Raw genomic sequence first — 16,788 nt, forward strand, 5'->3', positions numbered from 1 at the left:
ACTGATAGGAGATCTCCAGGTATCCCTAGAACTCCCTCAGAACTCCAGGGATGTCCCAAAGGGTGGCAGCCGGTTTCTCCTGACATGTCTGTCAGTAACCCTTTTCCATCTGAAAAAGGGAGTTCGTTGCTCTCACGAGCATTTACAACTGCAAACGGAGAATAGTGAATTCAAACAGAGCTGGCACAAAAAAATAGAGACAAAGATAGAGGAAAGTTATAGAAATAGATAGAGACAAAGATACAGACAAAGATAGAATCCTACCTCCAAGCAGGGTCTCTGAGAATTGGGGTAGGCCACAAATCATGGTGGAGAAGCCCCCAAATGTAAGACCTCAGAAGCTGGGCCTCCTCTCAAGTCCCGGGATGAGCTGGCCAGCACCCCAATGACCCAAGAGAAAACCACAACTGATGCAAACTGCAAGAGGTTTTACTATTAGCTGGCTGAGGACAAAGTCACTCTGCCTAGCAGGGCAGGGGAGTTTGACACCGAGCTGTGACAGTAAGGGGCTTTTAGCAGCTAGCTGGGGAATTGGGAGGAGTTGGGAGGAGAGTTGGGAGGAGTTGGGAAATGTGGGCAAGGGAGTTCTTCTCTTCCTGATGTTCTTGGTGAAATTTACAAGGCAGGAGTGGGGCGTGAGTCCTTTCTAAATTTTTATCTCCTTGTCCTTGGCACAGGAAGGCAGGCATCTCTGGTTGAAAAGTATAGAAACAAAAAGCCTTTTTGCTGGCTATAGAGAACAAAGAGCTTCTTCCTAGCTGTATTTTCAGAGATCAGGGAAAACAAGCTTGGGAAACGTCTAGGGGATTTACCTTCTTGCGAGATACACTTTAAGTTGGAGTCTCACCATAGGACATTTTTTCTACCACACAAAAAACTTTACACAGAAAATTATTTTAATTATTTTTAATGAATATATAATATTTGATTTGAACCATATGTCATATCCATATAAAATACATGGTAGAATTCCAAAAAAAACTTGTAATATTTACTTTAAACAATTCATACATTTACACCTCACAGCACTTCTTCATAACTGTACTACCATTGCTGAGATCCTTCTTCTTCCCAAATGGTCCTTCTATTATTTTTATAATGGTTCTCCTTTTCTTTGTGTGTATATCTGGGAACATCTCATTCAGGTGGTTGTATTGTACTAGTTGCTATGTTTTTGTGTTTACAAGGTCTAAAGGACCACAATCTGGTCTTGAACTACACATATAAGAGCATCTGACCCTGAATTACTCTTTTTCCTGAATCTACTTCTCCAGTCAAGGGATCACAAACACCACTTTTGAAGTACTCTATTGAAATGGGAAAAAATTGAAAATATTACACCGTATCTTCATCTGTTTCTACCTGAGGTGATATATTCTCATCTTTGTCAAATGCTGGGCTCTGTACTATATGGACAACAGAAAATGGAAACATAATATGCTATATTAGTAAAAGGGAATAAAGTATTAATGATTTGAATTTCTCAGGAAATACTGCCCAGGTGAATTTTTGAAACAGCTTTTAGAAATGACATAATTACGTACATGAAATCCAGTATAGGCATAGATAAGAAGTAAGGTTTCCAAATTATAGGGCTAGTGAATATTTTTACCAATATTATAGAAAAAACATCCCTAACTTAAAGAAAGATATGCTCATGAATAAACAAGGAGACTACAGAACGCCAAATTATTTGGACCGGAAAAAAAAATAATTTCTGCCATCATATAATAGTCAAAACACCAAATGCACAAAACAAAGAAAGAATATTAAAAGCAGTAAGGGAAAATGGTCAAGTAATATATAAAGCAAGATCTATCAGGATTACACATAACTTCTCCCCTGAGACTATGAAAGGAGAAAATCTAGGGCTGAAATCATACAGAATGTAATAGAGCAGAAATGCCAGCCAAGACATGAAGCAAAACTCTTTTAACATAGCTTGGGAAAACAAGGTATTCTGTGACAAAACAATATTTACACAATATCTTCCAATGCATCCAGCACATCAAACGATAATAAAGGGACAATTTCAATATAAAGAGGGAAATTACACTCGAGAAAAAAGAAGAAATTAAAGGTGAAGGAAACCTAAAAGAAAATAGCTACATGAACAAAATTCCAACTCTAATAACAAAAATAACAGGAAGCAACAAGGACTTTTCTTAGGATCTCTTAATATCAGTGCACTCAGTTCACCAGTAAAAAGGCATAGAATAAAAAAATGGATGTGTAAGCAATATTCAGCATACCAAAAACAAACACCAAGGACAAAGTCAGAAATTACCTCAGACTAAAAGGCTGGAAAAGAACTTTCCAAGCAAATGATCCGAAGAAATAAGGTGGAGCAGCCATTCTAATATCAAATAAAATTGACTTTCAACCAAAAGTTATTAAAATAGGCAAGGCGGGAAATGTCATATTCATTAAAGTTAATATTTACCAAGATGGACTCCCAAATCTAAACATATATACTCCAAATGCAATGACATCCACATTCATAAAAGAAACTTTAGTAAAGCTCAAAACTCACATTGTACCACACACAATAATATTGGAAGACTTCAACACCCCTCCCTCATTAATGGACAGATCCTGGAAACTGAAACTAAAAAGATACATGGTGAAACTTGCAGAATTTATGAAGCAAATACGTTTAGGTGATATCTATAGAACATTTTATCCTAAAACAAACGAATGTCCCTTCTTCTCAGGACTTCACGATGCCTTCTCCAAAATTGACCATACACTCAGTCACATAACATGCCTCAACAGATATAAAATTATTGAAATAATTTTCTGCTTCCTATCAGATCACCACAGACTAACTTCAACAATAATATAAATAATTGAAAACGCACATACACGTGGAATGTGTACAACAATGTAGTCAGTGACAAAACAGTCAAGGAAGAAATATAGAACTAAATTAAAGACTTTTCAGAGTTTAATGAAAATGTGCTACAACATACTGCAAGTAATGGAACACAATGAAAATAGCCCTAAGAGGAACACTCATAGCTCTCTCTGAATGCCTCTAAAAAAAACCGGAGAGAGGATATAGGAGTAGGTTGACATCACACCTTAACACTATAGAACAAAAGGAAGCAAATTCACCCAAAAGGAGTTGAAGTCAGGAAATAATCAAACTCAGTGCTAAAATCAACCAAGTGGAAACAAAGGAACAATACAAAAATAATCAAACAAACTGGGAGCTTTTTCTTTGAGAAAATCAACAAGATAGATAAACCATTAGACAGACTAAATAAAGAAGACAAGGACAGCATCCAATTTAGCAAAATCAGAAATGAAAAGTGAGTAATAACACCAGAAATTTAGTAAATTTTAAATATCATCAGATCCTACTATTCAAGGCTGTACTCAACAAAACTTGAAAGTCTGGATAAAATGGACACTTATCTAGACAGATATCAGGTACCAAATTCAAATCAGGATCAGAGAAACCCTGCAATTACTTCTACCACTGTGAGGAGCCGCCCTCACGGTCACCAATACAAGATGGTGCTGACAACACCATTGTCAACATTGCTCATGGTGAGTACGCTCAGGCGTCAGGGTATCGTTCCATTACCTGAGCTCTGCCACTCCAATGGTGTCATCAGGCTGATGGTGGGCAGACAATTCCGGTGATTCACGTCTCCAACCGTATTTCTAACCATACTTTGCAACCTATATAAGGGAGGGGTTTTCTGCTCTCTGGGTCTCCTGTCTTGAAGCTGTTCATCTATCTCTGGAGATGTATTAAAGCTTTACTGCAGAAATATCTGAGTGTCCTGCATGTGTTCTTGCTGGCGAGATGGTAGCGCAGGTCAATTTGTGCCATAAAACCAGGATCAACATCGCTGGCATTGAGGAGAACCCCTGGAAATGGGGTGGATTCAGAATTGCAGGGAAAAGGTAAGTTTGGAGTGGTATGTCTCATCGTGACCCTCTTATCCCTATTGATTTCGGTCTTAATCTAGATGCACCCTAGGAAGGGGCAGTAGAAGCTCTAGTCTTGGTTGCCCTGGCCCTCATTCTGTTTCTTATTCTGTCCATCGAGGCTTGTGCTGAAATATGAGGTCCATCGAGGCTGGTGCTGAAAAATGAGGTGTTGTCAGTCCGACGTAGATAAGTGGCAGCACTGAGGTATCTTCTAAGCCTTCCGTAGACAAGGGAACAGAGCACTGTGTTTACTTTCGCTTTGCTTAAGGAGTACTATAAATGGGGTGTAGATCGTAGCAGGGACTCACTCTATCATGGCCTCCTCACAGTCAGTGATCACTGCATTACAGGCAGGTTGCCTCCAGTACACTGCAGAACTTTGTTAAGGAAGTGGATCGCATTTCTCCCTGGTATTCTTGTTCGGGGTCTCTAACTGTAGCCTTATGTAGTAAGCTAGGAAGTGACCTTGACCTTAAGCATGAAGAGGGAGACTTACGCCTGGGCACCAAGGCATTTGCAAGCTGATATAAAACTGTCTAGAGGATGAAACCTGCCAAACAGCCAATGTGGAGGGACAGGGAATACTAGAAGAGGTTCAGGACAGTATGTCAGAAACCTAACAGAATGAGAGAATGGGAGCTCGAAAAAAGAAAGACATGTCTAAGAAAAAGGGCCCTCCCAGGGATTCAGAAGGAAGGGGAGAGAGAAAAGAGGGCAGTAAAACTGATCCTCTACTAAGAAAAAGCCACACATGTAATTCAACTTTGCCTTGAAGCTTGGAGTGCTTGGGGACAACCCAAATTTCTTAGAACAGATAATGGACTGGCCTACACCTCTCAAAATTTTCAACAATTCTGTCTACAGAGGAATGTAACTTATTTAACTGGTTTGCCATACAGGGACAAGACATTGTGGAACGTTCCCACCACACTGTTAAAACTTACCTTATCAAAAAGAAAGGGTGAGTCGATGAGGCTCTTACCCTTAACACTGAGAGTGGACATCTCCATGGTACTCTTTACTCTTAATTTTTTGAATATTGATGAGCAAGGCCACACTACAGCTGATCATCACTGTTCAGAACCAAACAGATCTAGAGAAATTATGAAATGGAAAGTTGTCTTAACTGGAAAATGTAGAGGCCTGCATCCTATTTTAATAAGATCCAAAGGAGTTATTTGTGTCTTTCCACTGGAAGAAGACAATCCCCTTTGGGTTCCAGAATGCCTCATCTGAAGGATCTCCCCTTCAGAAGATGTGGACAAAAGAGGGAATTCTGGAAACAACGATGGATAATGACCCTTCTACTGGAGATCATGGTTCCTAGTATATCGGGGGAATTGTGTTGGGGTATTATGTCTAGCATTCTGTTCATGCCTGTCATGCACAGTGCACAAGTTTTTCCACATTTCTTTACTACTGATAGGGAGCTGGGACTTGCCTTTTTACCATTAGATGGACAAATTCAGGTTCTGATGGAAAACAGAACTTCTCCCTCAAAGGAAGCCTGTGCTTTGTAATGATCTCTGAATTGAAAGACCAACGCCAGTGTATATCCTTATAAAATCAATCAGTGGCCTGGTTGAAAGCAGCTGCTTGGGGAACCCACTCTGAAATAATAGCCAATGCCTTGATAATCCAAGGCTGGAGGCCTAGTCATAAATCCAGGAAAGCACTGCCCCAGCAACCCAGAATGGCACCCTTTTGTAAAGGAAGATCCTCGGAGGACTCCATGCTTCCTTGGACTGGGTGCCAGGCTAGAAAAACCCTTTGGGTGGTTGAAGGATTTTTTTTTCCTTTTCCCCACATGTAAGTGTAGAGATTAATGAAATCCTTGCTGGACATGATTTTAACTTCATGGATCCTGATCGGGCAGATGCTAACCCTTTTGATCAATGGTTACTTTGTGGGGTTAAAGAGAGCTGTACCGATCTTTCACCTATGGCCATGATTGAAGGTGGATATAGTGAAAAGGGCCAAATGGGTTTTGAGTGGTAGGGCACTTTGAGTGCTGGTTTGGGGTCATTCGATCACTCCTCCTCTAATACTAAATATAAAGCATTTAAAAGGGTGAATTATACTGTCACCCCGGTTTGTGTTTGACCCCCTTTCTGTGGGTGGTAAGTAATAAAAGTTTAAATAATAATCAATTAGAGTTAGATTGCTTGCTTAATTAAAGTTTCTTTACCCTGTGTTGGGATGCTACTAAGTATCCCTTTGCTTTGGTTACTCATGTGCCTAGATTTGTTCCAGTTCCTGTGGAAGCCTCTAGAATTTAAGCTTATTTAGAGAAAAGAGAGATTTTGGAATCTCTGCTATTATAGTTGGCTTGGTAGCAATAGCAGCAATAGCTGCCTCTGTCACTGTTTCGGCCCTTGCCTTGTCTGCTACGGTTCAGACAACGCAAACTATAAAATGACCTTTCGGCAAGAGTGACATTGGCCCTGAACAGCCAGACCATGGCCAACTCCCAGATACAGAGAGGCCTCATGTTGGTAAACCAACGGATCGATCTGGTCCAAGAGCAGGTGTATATTCTTTGGCAAATGCCTCAGCTGGGTTGCAAACATAAGCTGCCTAGCGTCTGTATCACCTTACTACAATTTCAGAATTTTACAAGAGCAGCTAACCTGTAAAAGGCTTTGTCTTGTTATTTGTTACAGAATTGGACCATAGAATTTGAACAGACACTCCGGGAGCTGAGGATCACCATCTTATAAGTCGATTCAACATGTCTTGACCTGTCATTGATGGAAGGATTTTCTACCTGGATTTCTGCAGCATTCTCCTACTTCAAGCAATGGGTGGGGGTGGTTTGTTTGGAGTGGCTGTGTACAGTGGAGTATTGCTCCTACTATGGATGATCTGCAAACTTAAATCCCAAACAAGGAGGGACAGGATGGTAGTAACCCAGGCACTTGTTGCTTTGGAGCAGGGTGTTTCCCCCAATATATGAATATCGATGATGCTCAAGCAATAAGGTTGCTGGACATCCAGCTCCACAAAACCCTGAAGCGAGTCTTGCTGCATGGGTTGGAGCGGGTGTGCTTTAACAGCCCAGGAGAGTTTTGGGGCTAAGCACTGCACTGGAATGGCGTTGTGGTCTAATTTGAGCTTCTTTCTGGGAGATATGTCATCTTTCAAGAAGGTTGAGTTTCCTAGTGTCCTTCCCCCAGGAAAAACGACAGGGGAGCTGACCAAGACCCCTCTGGGTGACAAGCCTGGGAGGAGGTTTTGTGTAAGGCCCCTATGCTTGCACACTCGGAATTTGACCTCTATCTCCACTCTCCATACTGTGTGGCCTGTTGCTTCTAACATAAAAAAAAGGGTGAGATGTGAGGAGCCGTCCTCACGGCCACCATTACAAGATGGTGCTCACAACACCATTGTCACTATTGCTCGTGGTGAGTGTGCACAGGCATCGGGGTATCTTTCCATTACCTGAGCCCTGTCTCTCCAATGGCATCATCAGTCTGATGGTGGGCAGACAATTCCGGTGGTGCACGTCTCCAACCATACTTCTGTCTTCACAGCCTATATAAGGGAGGGGTTTTCTGCTCTCTGGGTCTCCTGTCCTGAAGCTGATCATCTATCTCTCGAGATGCCTTAAAGCTTTACTGCAGAAGGATCCGAGTGTCCTGTGGGCATTCTTTCTGGCAAGACTGTAGTGTGGGTCATAACACCCCTAAAGAATTAGAAGCAATCGTTAATAGTCTCCCAACCAAAAATAAGCCCAGGGTCTGATGGGTTTAGTTCAGAATTCTATCAGATATTCATGGAGACCTAATACCAATACTCCTCAAACTATTATGCAAAATTAAAAGAGAAGGAACACTATTTAATATGTTCTATGAAGCAAGATTACAACTATACAAAACCTAATGAAGAAAGGAAAAATTATTCCAATTTCCATTATGAATATCGATGCAAAAATACTAAATAAAATCCTTTCAAAACGCGTCCGAGAATACATCAAAAGGATAAACCATCATGACCTAGTTGGCCTCCTTCTTATGATTCAGGGAGAGTTTAATATCGAAAATCCATCAATTAAATCCATTATAGAAAAAAAACAAAAACAAAAACAAAACAAAAAAACTCAAGTACAAAAACCCCATGATTATTCGATTAGATGCTGAGCAAATAGTTGGATAAATACAATGGCCATTCATAATAAGTCCAGGAAAGACCAGGAATTCAAGGCATACACCTAAAAAAAAATAAAAAGAAGGAGAAGAAAAGGAAAGAAAAGAAAAGAAAAGAAAAGAAAAGAAAAGAAAAGAAAAGAAAAGAAAAGAAAAGAAAAGAAGGCCCAGGATTTAACTTTAATCTAAATGGTCAGAAACCAGAAGGAATCCCACTAAAATCTGGGACTGGACAAGGCTGCCCACTTTCCCCCTACCTATTTAATAGAGTACTTGAAATACTAGCCAGAGTAATTACACAAAAAAACAAAACAAAACAAAACAAAACAAAACAACAACAACAAAACAAAACAAAACAAAACAAAACAAAACGAAAACAGATGAATACAAATTGGAAAGGAAGAAGTCAAAATTTCTCTATTTCCAGAAGATATGATAGCATGTATCTATGACCCCAAAAATTACAACAGAGAAAACCTAATCCTGATACACATTTTCAGCTTAGGAGCTGAATTTAGAATAAATTTAAACATAACAGTGGAATTTCTCTGCAGAAAAGACACATAGTATGAGAAAGAAATTAGGAAAAAACGTGCTTCATAGTAGTCACAAATAATATAAAATTCCTTGGTGTGACTCTGAGAAAGTGAAATATATGTATGATAAACACTTCATGATTCTTCAAGAAAGAAATCAAAGAAGATCTCTGAAGATGGTAAAATCTCCCATGCTAATGATTTGGCAGGATTAATATAGTAAAAATGGCTATCTTTCAAAAAGCAATCTGATATGCATTGCAATCACCATCAAAACTCCAACTCATTTCTTCACTGAGTTAGAAAGGGCAATTTGCAAATTCATCTTGAAAAAAAAAAACCTACTATATCCAAAACTATACTCAACAATAGAAGAATGTCTTTTGTAATCACCATGCCTGACCTCAAGCTGTACTACAGAGCAATTATGATAAAAACTTCATGGTACAGGAATAGTGTTAGACAGGTAGATAAATGGAACAGAACTGAAGACAGAGAAATGAACCCAAACTCATGTGGTCACTTGATCTTTTACAAAGGAGATAAAACCACCCAGTGGAAAGAAAATGGCATTTTCAAAAAATGGTGCTGGCTCAACTGGCAGTTAGCATATTGAGGAAAGCAAATTGATCTGTTCTCATCTCCTTGTACAATGCTCAAGTCTAATTGGATCAAGGAACTGCACATAAAACCAGAGACACTGAAATTTATAGAGGAGAAAGTGTGGAAGAGCCTCGAAGACAAGGTTAAATGGGGAATATTCCTGAACAAAACAGCAATGGCTGTTATTATAAGATTAAAAATAGACAAATGGGACCTCAAAAATTGCAAAACTTCTGTAAGGCAAGGGGCACTATCATTAGAACAAATCGGGGAAAAAGTCTTTATCAATGCTAAATCAGATAATGGACTAATATTCAATATATACAAAGAACTCAAGAAGCTGGATTCCAGAAAATCAGATAACACTATTTTAAAAAATGGGGACGGTTCTAAACAAAGAATTCTAAATTAAGAAACACTGAATGGCTGAGAAGCACCTCATAAATGTTCAAAATCCTTAATCATCAGGGAACAGAAAGTCAAAATAACCCTAAGATTCCACCTCACAGAGTCAGAATGGCTAAGATCTAAAACTCAGATGACAATAGTTGCTGGTGGGTATGTGATGAAGTAGGAACACTCCTCCATTGCTTGTGGAATTGCAAGTTGGTACTACCACTCTGGAAAGCAGATGGGGTTTCCTCGGAAAAGTGGTAATAGTTCTACTGAAGATCCAGCAATAGTCCTCCTTGGCATATATCCAGAAGATATTCCAACTTGTAATAAGGATACATGCATCACTATGTTCATAGCATCCTTATTTATAATACCAAGAAGCTGAAAATAAACCTGATGCCTGTCTTCAGAGGAATGAATACAGAAAATATAGTACATTTACATAATGAAATACTACATCACTATTAAAATCAATGAATTCATGAAATTCTTAGACAAATGGATGGATCTGGATGATATGTTCCTAAGTGAGATAACTCAATCACAAAAGAAAGCACATGATATATACTCACTGATAAGTGGATATTATCCTTGAAGCTCAGAAAAAAACAAGGTAAAATTTGCAAAACCCATGAAACTCAACATGAAGGAAGACCAAAGTGTGGATATGTTGTTCCTTCTTAGAATTGGGAACAAAAGATCCATGGAAAGAGTTACAGAGAAAAAGTTTGGAACTAAGACTGAAGGAATCCAGACACTGCTTCATTCTGTGATCCATACCATAAACAACCACCAAACCCAGATACTGTTGAACAGCCAAACAAGAGCTTAGGGACAGAAGACTGATATAGTTGTCTCCTGAGACGATCTGCCATTTCCTGACAAATACAGAAGTGGATGCTCAAAGAAATCCATTGGTCTGAGCACAGGGTCCCTAATTATGGAGCTAGAGAAAGTACACAAGGAACATTCTATGAGGAAAAACAACTAACAAGTACTCCCAGAGTTCCCTGAGATTAAATCTCCAATCAAAGTAAACATAAGTTGTGACTTATGCCTACAGCTGCATATGTAGCAGAGGATGGACTAGTATGTCATCAATGGGAGGAGAGACACTTGTTCTTGTAAAGTTACTATGACCAAGTTTTGGGAATGCCTGGGCCAGGAATTGGGAGTAGGTGTGTTGGAAAGCAGGGATAGAGGGGAGAGGACTGGGATTTTTGGAGGGGAAAACAGAAAAGGGAATAACATTTGAAATGTAAAAAAAAGAAAAAAAGAAAATAAATAATAAAAAAAAAGAATGAAATAAATTATTTGTAATGTTCTTGAAATAAATTCAAGTTTTGCAAACATATTATTGGAACAATGTTCAGGTATTTTCCAGTGGCAAAATCATAACAAGTTATTTTTTATCAACATATTCTGACTACGATGTCAAGAGTAGTTATATGTGTTGCTAAAACTCGGGTATAGGAATATATAGATATAGATAGATAGGTAAAATTTCAAATGAACTATATAAAATCTCTGAGAAAGGATTTCTTCCATTTCAGGTGACTAGGTAAAAGTCTAGTGAACTGCACAACACACAATTAATACCCAACACTGAATATGCAGTAACCTTCAGAAAGAGACTCCTCCGAAATATTTATGTCATCTTCTTCATCATCAAAGTCCAAAAGTAATAAGTAATCTTCCTTTGGAAACACCATTATTTTCTTAAGAGCCATTCTTCTCTTAAAAACTATAATGTCTTCTTAGTTAAAAAAAAAAGGAAAAATAAATAAATATGATCTTTCTCCTTCATTTAACCCTCAGAAGCCGTAGGAAATGCAGATCGGGAGGTTTTTCCTCACATAGTGGCCTCTTGCGACTGAGATTTCCCTCCAGTCACACATCCTTTAACAGTCCAATAACCCTGATCAGAGCTGGTTATCTCTTCCAGGTCATTCAGAAGTGAACTCCTTCACAACCGCACCTTTCCTTGCTTGTCTGCTCAATGGGAAAAACAAACAAACAAACAAACAAACAAACAAAAACAAAAACAAAAAACAAAACAAAAATAAAACAAATAAAAAACAAAACAATAACAAAAATAAAAAACAAAACAAAATCAAACAAACAAACAAACAAATAAATAAAACGTTATCAGGAGAGACCCACATGTCTCTGAGGACCCTTTGTGATTCCAGATGGAGAAAACAGGTCTCATCCAGGGATTTCACCCTTTGGCTGAATATACCCTGTGTATGCTGTCATGGAGTACCAGGCCCCATTGATTAGAAGGGAGGTCTCAGGAGGTGGAAATGAGCTACCATCTTTAAGACAAATGATTTCCAGTTTCTAGGTTGATAAGCATTTGCAGAATTGAAAAAACATGAACAAATGTGTAACATGAAAGTACTGGAAATGACACTGCTAATTTCAACTGTAATAATTTTTGTTATTTATTTATGTGCATAAAAATTAAAATGTGTGTACTTTTTCTGTATGTACATACCCACAACAGAACAGTCCATGCTGTCCTAATAGATCAGAAGAGAACATCCAGATTCCCTACAATCCCTGGTAAACTCCCACCTCAACCTTCCTAGTACTGAGCTTGATTACAAGAGTGTGCTAGGATGTGCAGGCCCTCTCTCCCTCACTTCTGTGCTTGGATGCCCAGCCCCTTTTTCTCCCTTATGTGCTAGAGTGCTCAGGACCTCTCTCTCACCTATGTGCTATGCCCTCTCTCACTTCTGTGCTAGTCTGCTCATGCCCTCTCTCTCACTTATGCCTCTATAGCCTACAGAGGCTAAAAGAGAGCACTGATTCTCTAAAACTGTAGCTGTGCATAAATTGTAAGCCACTATGTGGGTGCATTGTGCCAGGTCCTCTTCATAGAACAGGTGCTTTTTGTTTGTTTGTTTGTTTGTTTGTTTGTTTTTTGAGAGAGGGTTTCTCTGTGTAGACCTGGCTGTCTTGGAACACACTCTGTATACCAAGCTGGTCTCAGACTCAGACATTCTTGGCCTCTGCCAACCAAGTGATAGGATTAAAGACATAAAGCACCACTGCCCAAACAACAGTTGCTCTTATCAGCTAATTTTCCACTTTTCAACTAATCTAGTGTGTACTTCATGTATCTTTAGGGCATTTCTCCCATTTACTTTCAAGGTGGAGGGTGTTTCCATCAGAACAGGGACCCAAAGTGGGATCCGTGGCACCATGGCATGGGTGTTTATTGTTACATGCCAACATTGAGAAATCCATCAAGAATCATTGGAACAGACTTCAAATGAATCACGTGAAAGAATATAAACAAGAAAGGGGGGTAAACACAGACTGGGGGAGATGTATAATTAATCTGGTTTACCAAAGTTTTATTGAACCCAGTGATCTCTACTCTGATACTAGTATGTCCATAAGAGTCCTGGGAGGCATCATGTATTCCCCAATGCTGAGCAAATCTTGAGATGCCAGTAAAAGAAGCCTTTACAACTGCTCCTCCCTGGATAAAAATCAAAGGATTGAAATCTGTACAATTGCCATTGACTCCTCAAAGCACCCACTTGTGAAAGGAATGCATTCTAAAGTCCTGAATGAAAAATCTCTTTTTCATAAAAAATTCATTCTTTGGGTCATCTGTCATGTTTTAAGAAAAGGAAAAAGTTTTACTCTGATCTGCCCAACAAGTGATGGAGGATTGACAATCAGACCAAGGCAGGATCAGACCTTCATCTTCCAAGACACAATGAGGGGCTATTTTTGGTTGGTGGGGACGTTCTTTGTCTGAAAAGTTAGGTGGTACAAATGTACCATTAACCCAAATTGCATCCTGCCAAAAGGTCCGATTTGTAAAGTTTATATCTACATTAGAAGTATCTTGGGTTGTGCTCACCCAACCTCCTCGGTGCTCATTAAACCTCCCTAAAGCTCAGGCTGGGAGGTTGATACAATGTCCTTGTCCATTAATTTGAAAACATAAAAAACCCTGTTCTAGTAAGGAGTGATTTTCTCCTAATGATAATAACGATTTGGATCATAGGGTAAATATGGCAAATCTACTGTTTTATTAGTAGTAAAGAATTTTGGAAAAACTATAGTATCATGGCGAACTGACATTGGTTTAGGGAAAGTCGAGAGAATAGCACATATCTGTTCACCCATTATACTAGGAACCTGAGACAAGTTCAGCATTGTCAGGATCAGGAACAGTCCTCAGGAGGTCAGCATTTTTGCACCATCCTTGATGAATATCCTGCTGGTGAGTCAATCCGGCAGCAAAAATGGGTTGTCTTCACTCTGTGGAAAAACACAAACAGCTCCCTGGGATCTGATTAAGATAGGATCCGGGCCTTTCCAGAGACTAGTTAAAACATCCTTCCGTTTGACCATTTCTTTTGGTCTATCAGGGTCTGAGCTATGTCTCTCAGCTGCAGAACGTCCCTGCTCATCAAGATTCAAAAAATTAAGTGTAAAGAGTGACATAGATACTGCTACTCTTGGCACTGAGGGCAGAGTCTCATCAACTCCCCCTTTTTGTTTTATAAGATAAGACTTGAGTGTGTGGTGGGCACATTCCACAATGCCTTGTCCTTGAGGATTATAAGGAAGGCCAGTCAAGTGAGTGACATCCATTTAATGACAAAATTGTTGAAATTTAGTAGAAGTATATGCTACTCCATTAACCGTTTTAAGAATTGTGGCCTTGCCCCAGCACTCCACACTTCTAGGCAGTGCTGTATAACATGAGAGGCTTTTTCCCCTGTTAAAGGTGTGGCAAACATTACAGCATTGCAGGTGTCAAAGGAAACATGTAAGTACTGATTTCTCCCAAAGGAGGAAATATGAGTGTCATCCATTTGCCAGACTTGTAATGGCCTGATGCCTCGAGGGTTTACCCCTACATGAGGTGTAGGCAAAAATTGACAACTACCTATGCACATAAGGCAGAGGTTCACTAGGACACTGAAGCCAACAATCCCGAGGCCGAGCAGCAAGCTGGCTTTCACCAGTCGTTGTTGGACTTTTTCTGTACTGAGTAGCTTGCATTTTATCTTGCAGGTACCTTTCTCCCTTATAATGAACTGCTTCCTCCTCCAAGTCCGTTTCTTCAGAGGAGCTAAGCCCTTCATCAGATTCTGAGCTACTAAGAGCTAGCTGCTTAAACTCATCTAGTGGCACGTAGAGGCTCCTTTCCTTATGTGCCTCTCCATCTGGATCTCCCTTCTTCTCTCCCTTTCCATCCCTTTTCTAATCTCTCCCAAGGCATTCTTCTCTTTTTATATCTTTTCCTCGGGATCAAGGCCCATGAAAAGGCCTAAATGACCCTAAGCAAGCATACCATGGTGCCACATGGTCTATCTCCCTGACAAATCCCTCTAAGGTATTAATGGCACATTTTAGGCCACACTGCTTCAGGACCGAGTGTAAGGCCACTATTATAGAATGCGAGATTCTCATACTGCCGCTGTACAGGCCTGACTGTGACTGAAAATGGACGCTGTCCAGGCACTGTCCAGTCCTGACCGTGACTGAAACTGGTCGCTGTCCAGGCGCTATCCAGGCCTGACCGTGACTAAGAACCAGTCAGCAGTGGAAGCAGTGGAAGAAAAACGAAACTGAAAGGAAAAGTGCAATCGCTGTGCAAACAATCAAAAGGGTGTCTAACTCTGGAGAAATTTCAAAACTGTATGTACCTTACAGAGCCTTTCATCCCGCAGTTCTGATTCCGCCCCGCGAACAAGGGATCTTCCTTGCACTGGTGTGATGGTATAAAGTTCCCGGGTTCCTCGGTGCCACTTATTGCATCCCACTCGGCCGGCAAGAAAGAAGTAACAAACCGGAATCTTCTATGGCAAAAGATTTATTGCTTACTTATCAGGAAGACCATGATCCGAGAAAATGGCGCCAACAGCATGACGTTTCAGCACCTGATGTGACGTGACAGCTCCTGATTCGTTGCTTGCCCATCACCCCACTATTATGCCCCGAGAATGGGCAGTGACTAGGAGTGAGTTCACTCTTGCACCTGGGTACAAGGCTTGTTTACTAGTTAGGCACAGGGGAGGCCAGCACCATCTTATAATGGCGATTGCTCATGGCATGCACGGCTCTTCTCAGTGATTGCTTGCGGCATGCACGCGATTGCTCAGGGCATGGCACTACACAGCCGTCTATATAAAAATGAAAATGTAATTAAGGATAAAAGTGATACAGGAGAAATGGGTAACAATTCAAGGAGGAGAAGATAGGGATGAATTTGCTAAAACTCATTTATGTGTATGTAGAAAGTTCTTACCCAACAAATTTAAAACAAAGTAAGTAAGTAAGTAAGTAAGTAAGTAAGTAAGTAAGTAAGTAAGTAAGTAAGTAAGTAAATAAATAGACAAATATATATGTATGCACGTGCATATCCGATTGGTGTGTGTGTGTGTGTGTGTGTGTGTGTGTGTGTGTGTGTGTGTGTTCATATAAGCTTGTAGGTATGTCGCACCTGTGACTAGAGGAATGCAACCATGCAGTATCTTTCTTTATGTCCTATGACGCAATGTGTTGATTAGAATATCTTTTGCCCATAGTATGTGGCATTATTACAAGGTGTTGGCTTGTTAGAGGAAGTGTATCATTGTGTAGGCTTGCTTTTGTGTAGTGCTCAATCTCTGCTCAGAGACAAAAATCAATCCTCTTCCTTGCTACCTGTGGCCACAAGCTTCCTTCTGGTAGCCTTCAGACTAAGATATAGACCACTTAGTTCCTTCTCCAGGACCTCCTCTACCGGGGTGCTGCCATGCTTCCTACCAAGATAATAATGTACTGACCCTCTGAAACTGTAAGACAACCTCATTTAAATTTTCCTTATAAGAGTTGCCTGAGTCATGATGTCTCCTCACATCAATGAAACCCTATGGAACATAGGCAGTATGTTAGACTGATTTTTAATGCTTACAAGATAATTGCAACCAGCCTGCAAGCACAAAGTAAAGATGATGAATGAGTTGCTGTATTTTTTGCTCCATCTACCCAAGGGACTTCAGACACACAAAGATATGCTGGATTGCACCTGAATCTTACTACATCACTAGAGGTGTCCCCATCATCTTTGAGATCTGAGCAAGGAACTGTGGGACCTTTCTCATCTAAAGCAACTAAATCTAAGGAAACAACTGTAGGGTTTT

The sequence above is a fragment of the Mus musculus genome, chromosome Y (assembly GCF_000001635.26).
Source record: "Mus musculus strain C57BL/6J chromosome Y, GRCm38.p6 C57BL/6J".
Lineage (NCBI taxonomy): Eukaryota > Metazoa > Chordata > Mammalia > Rodentia > Muridae > Mus > Mus musculus.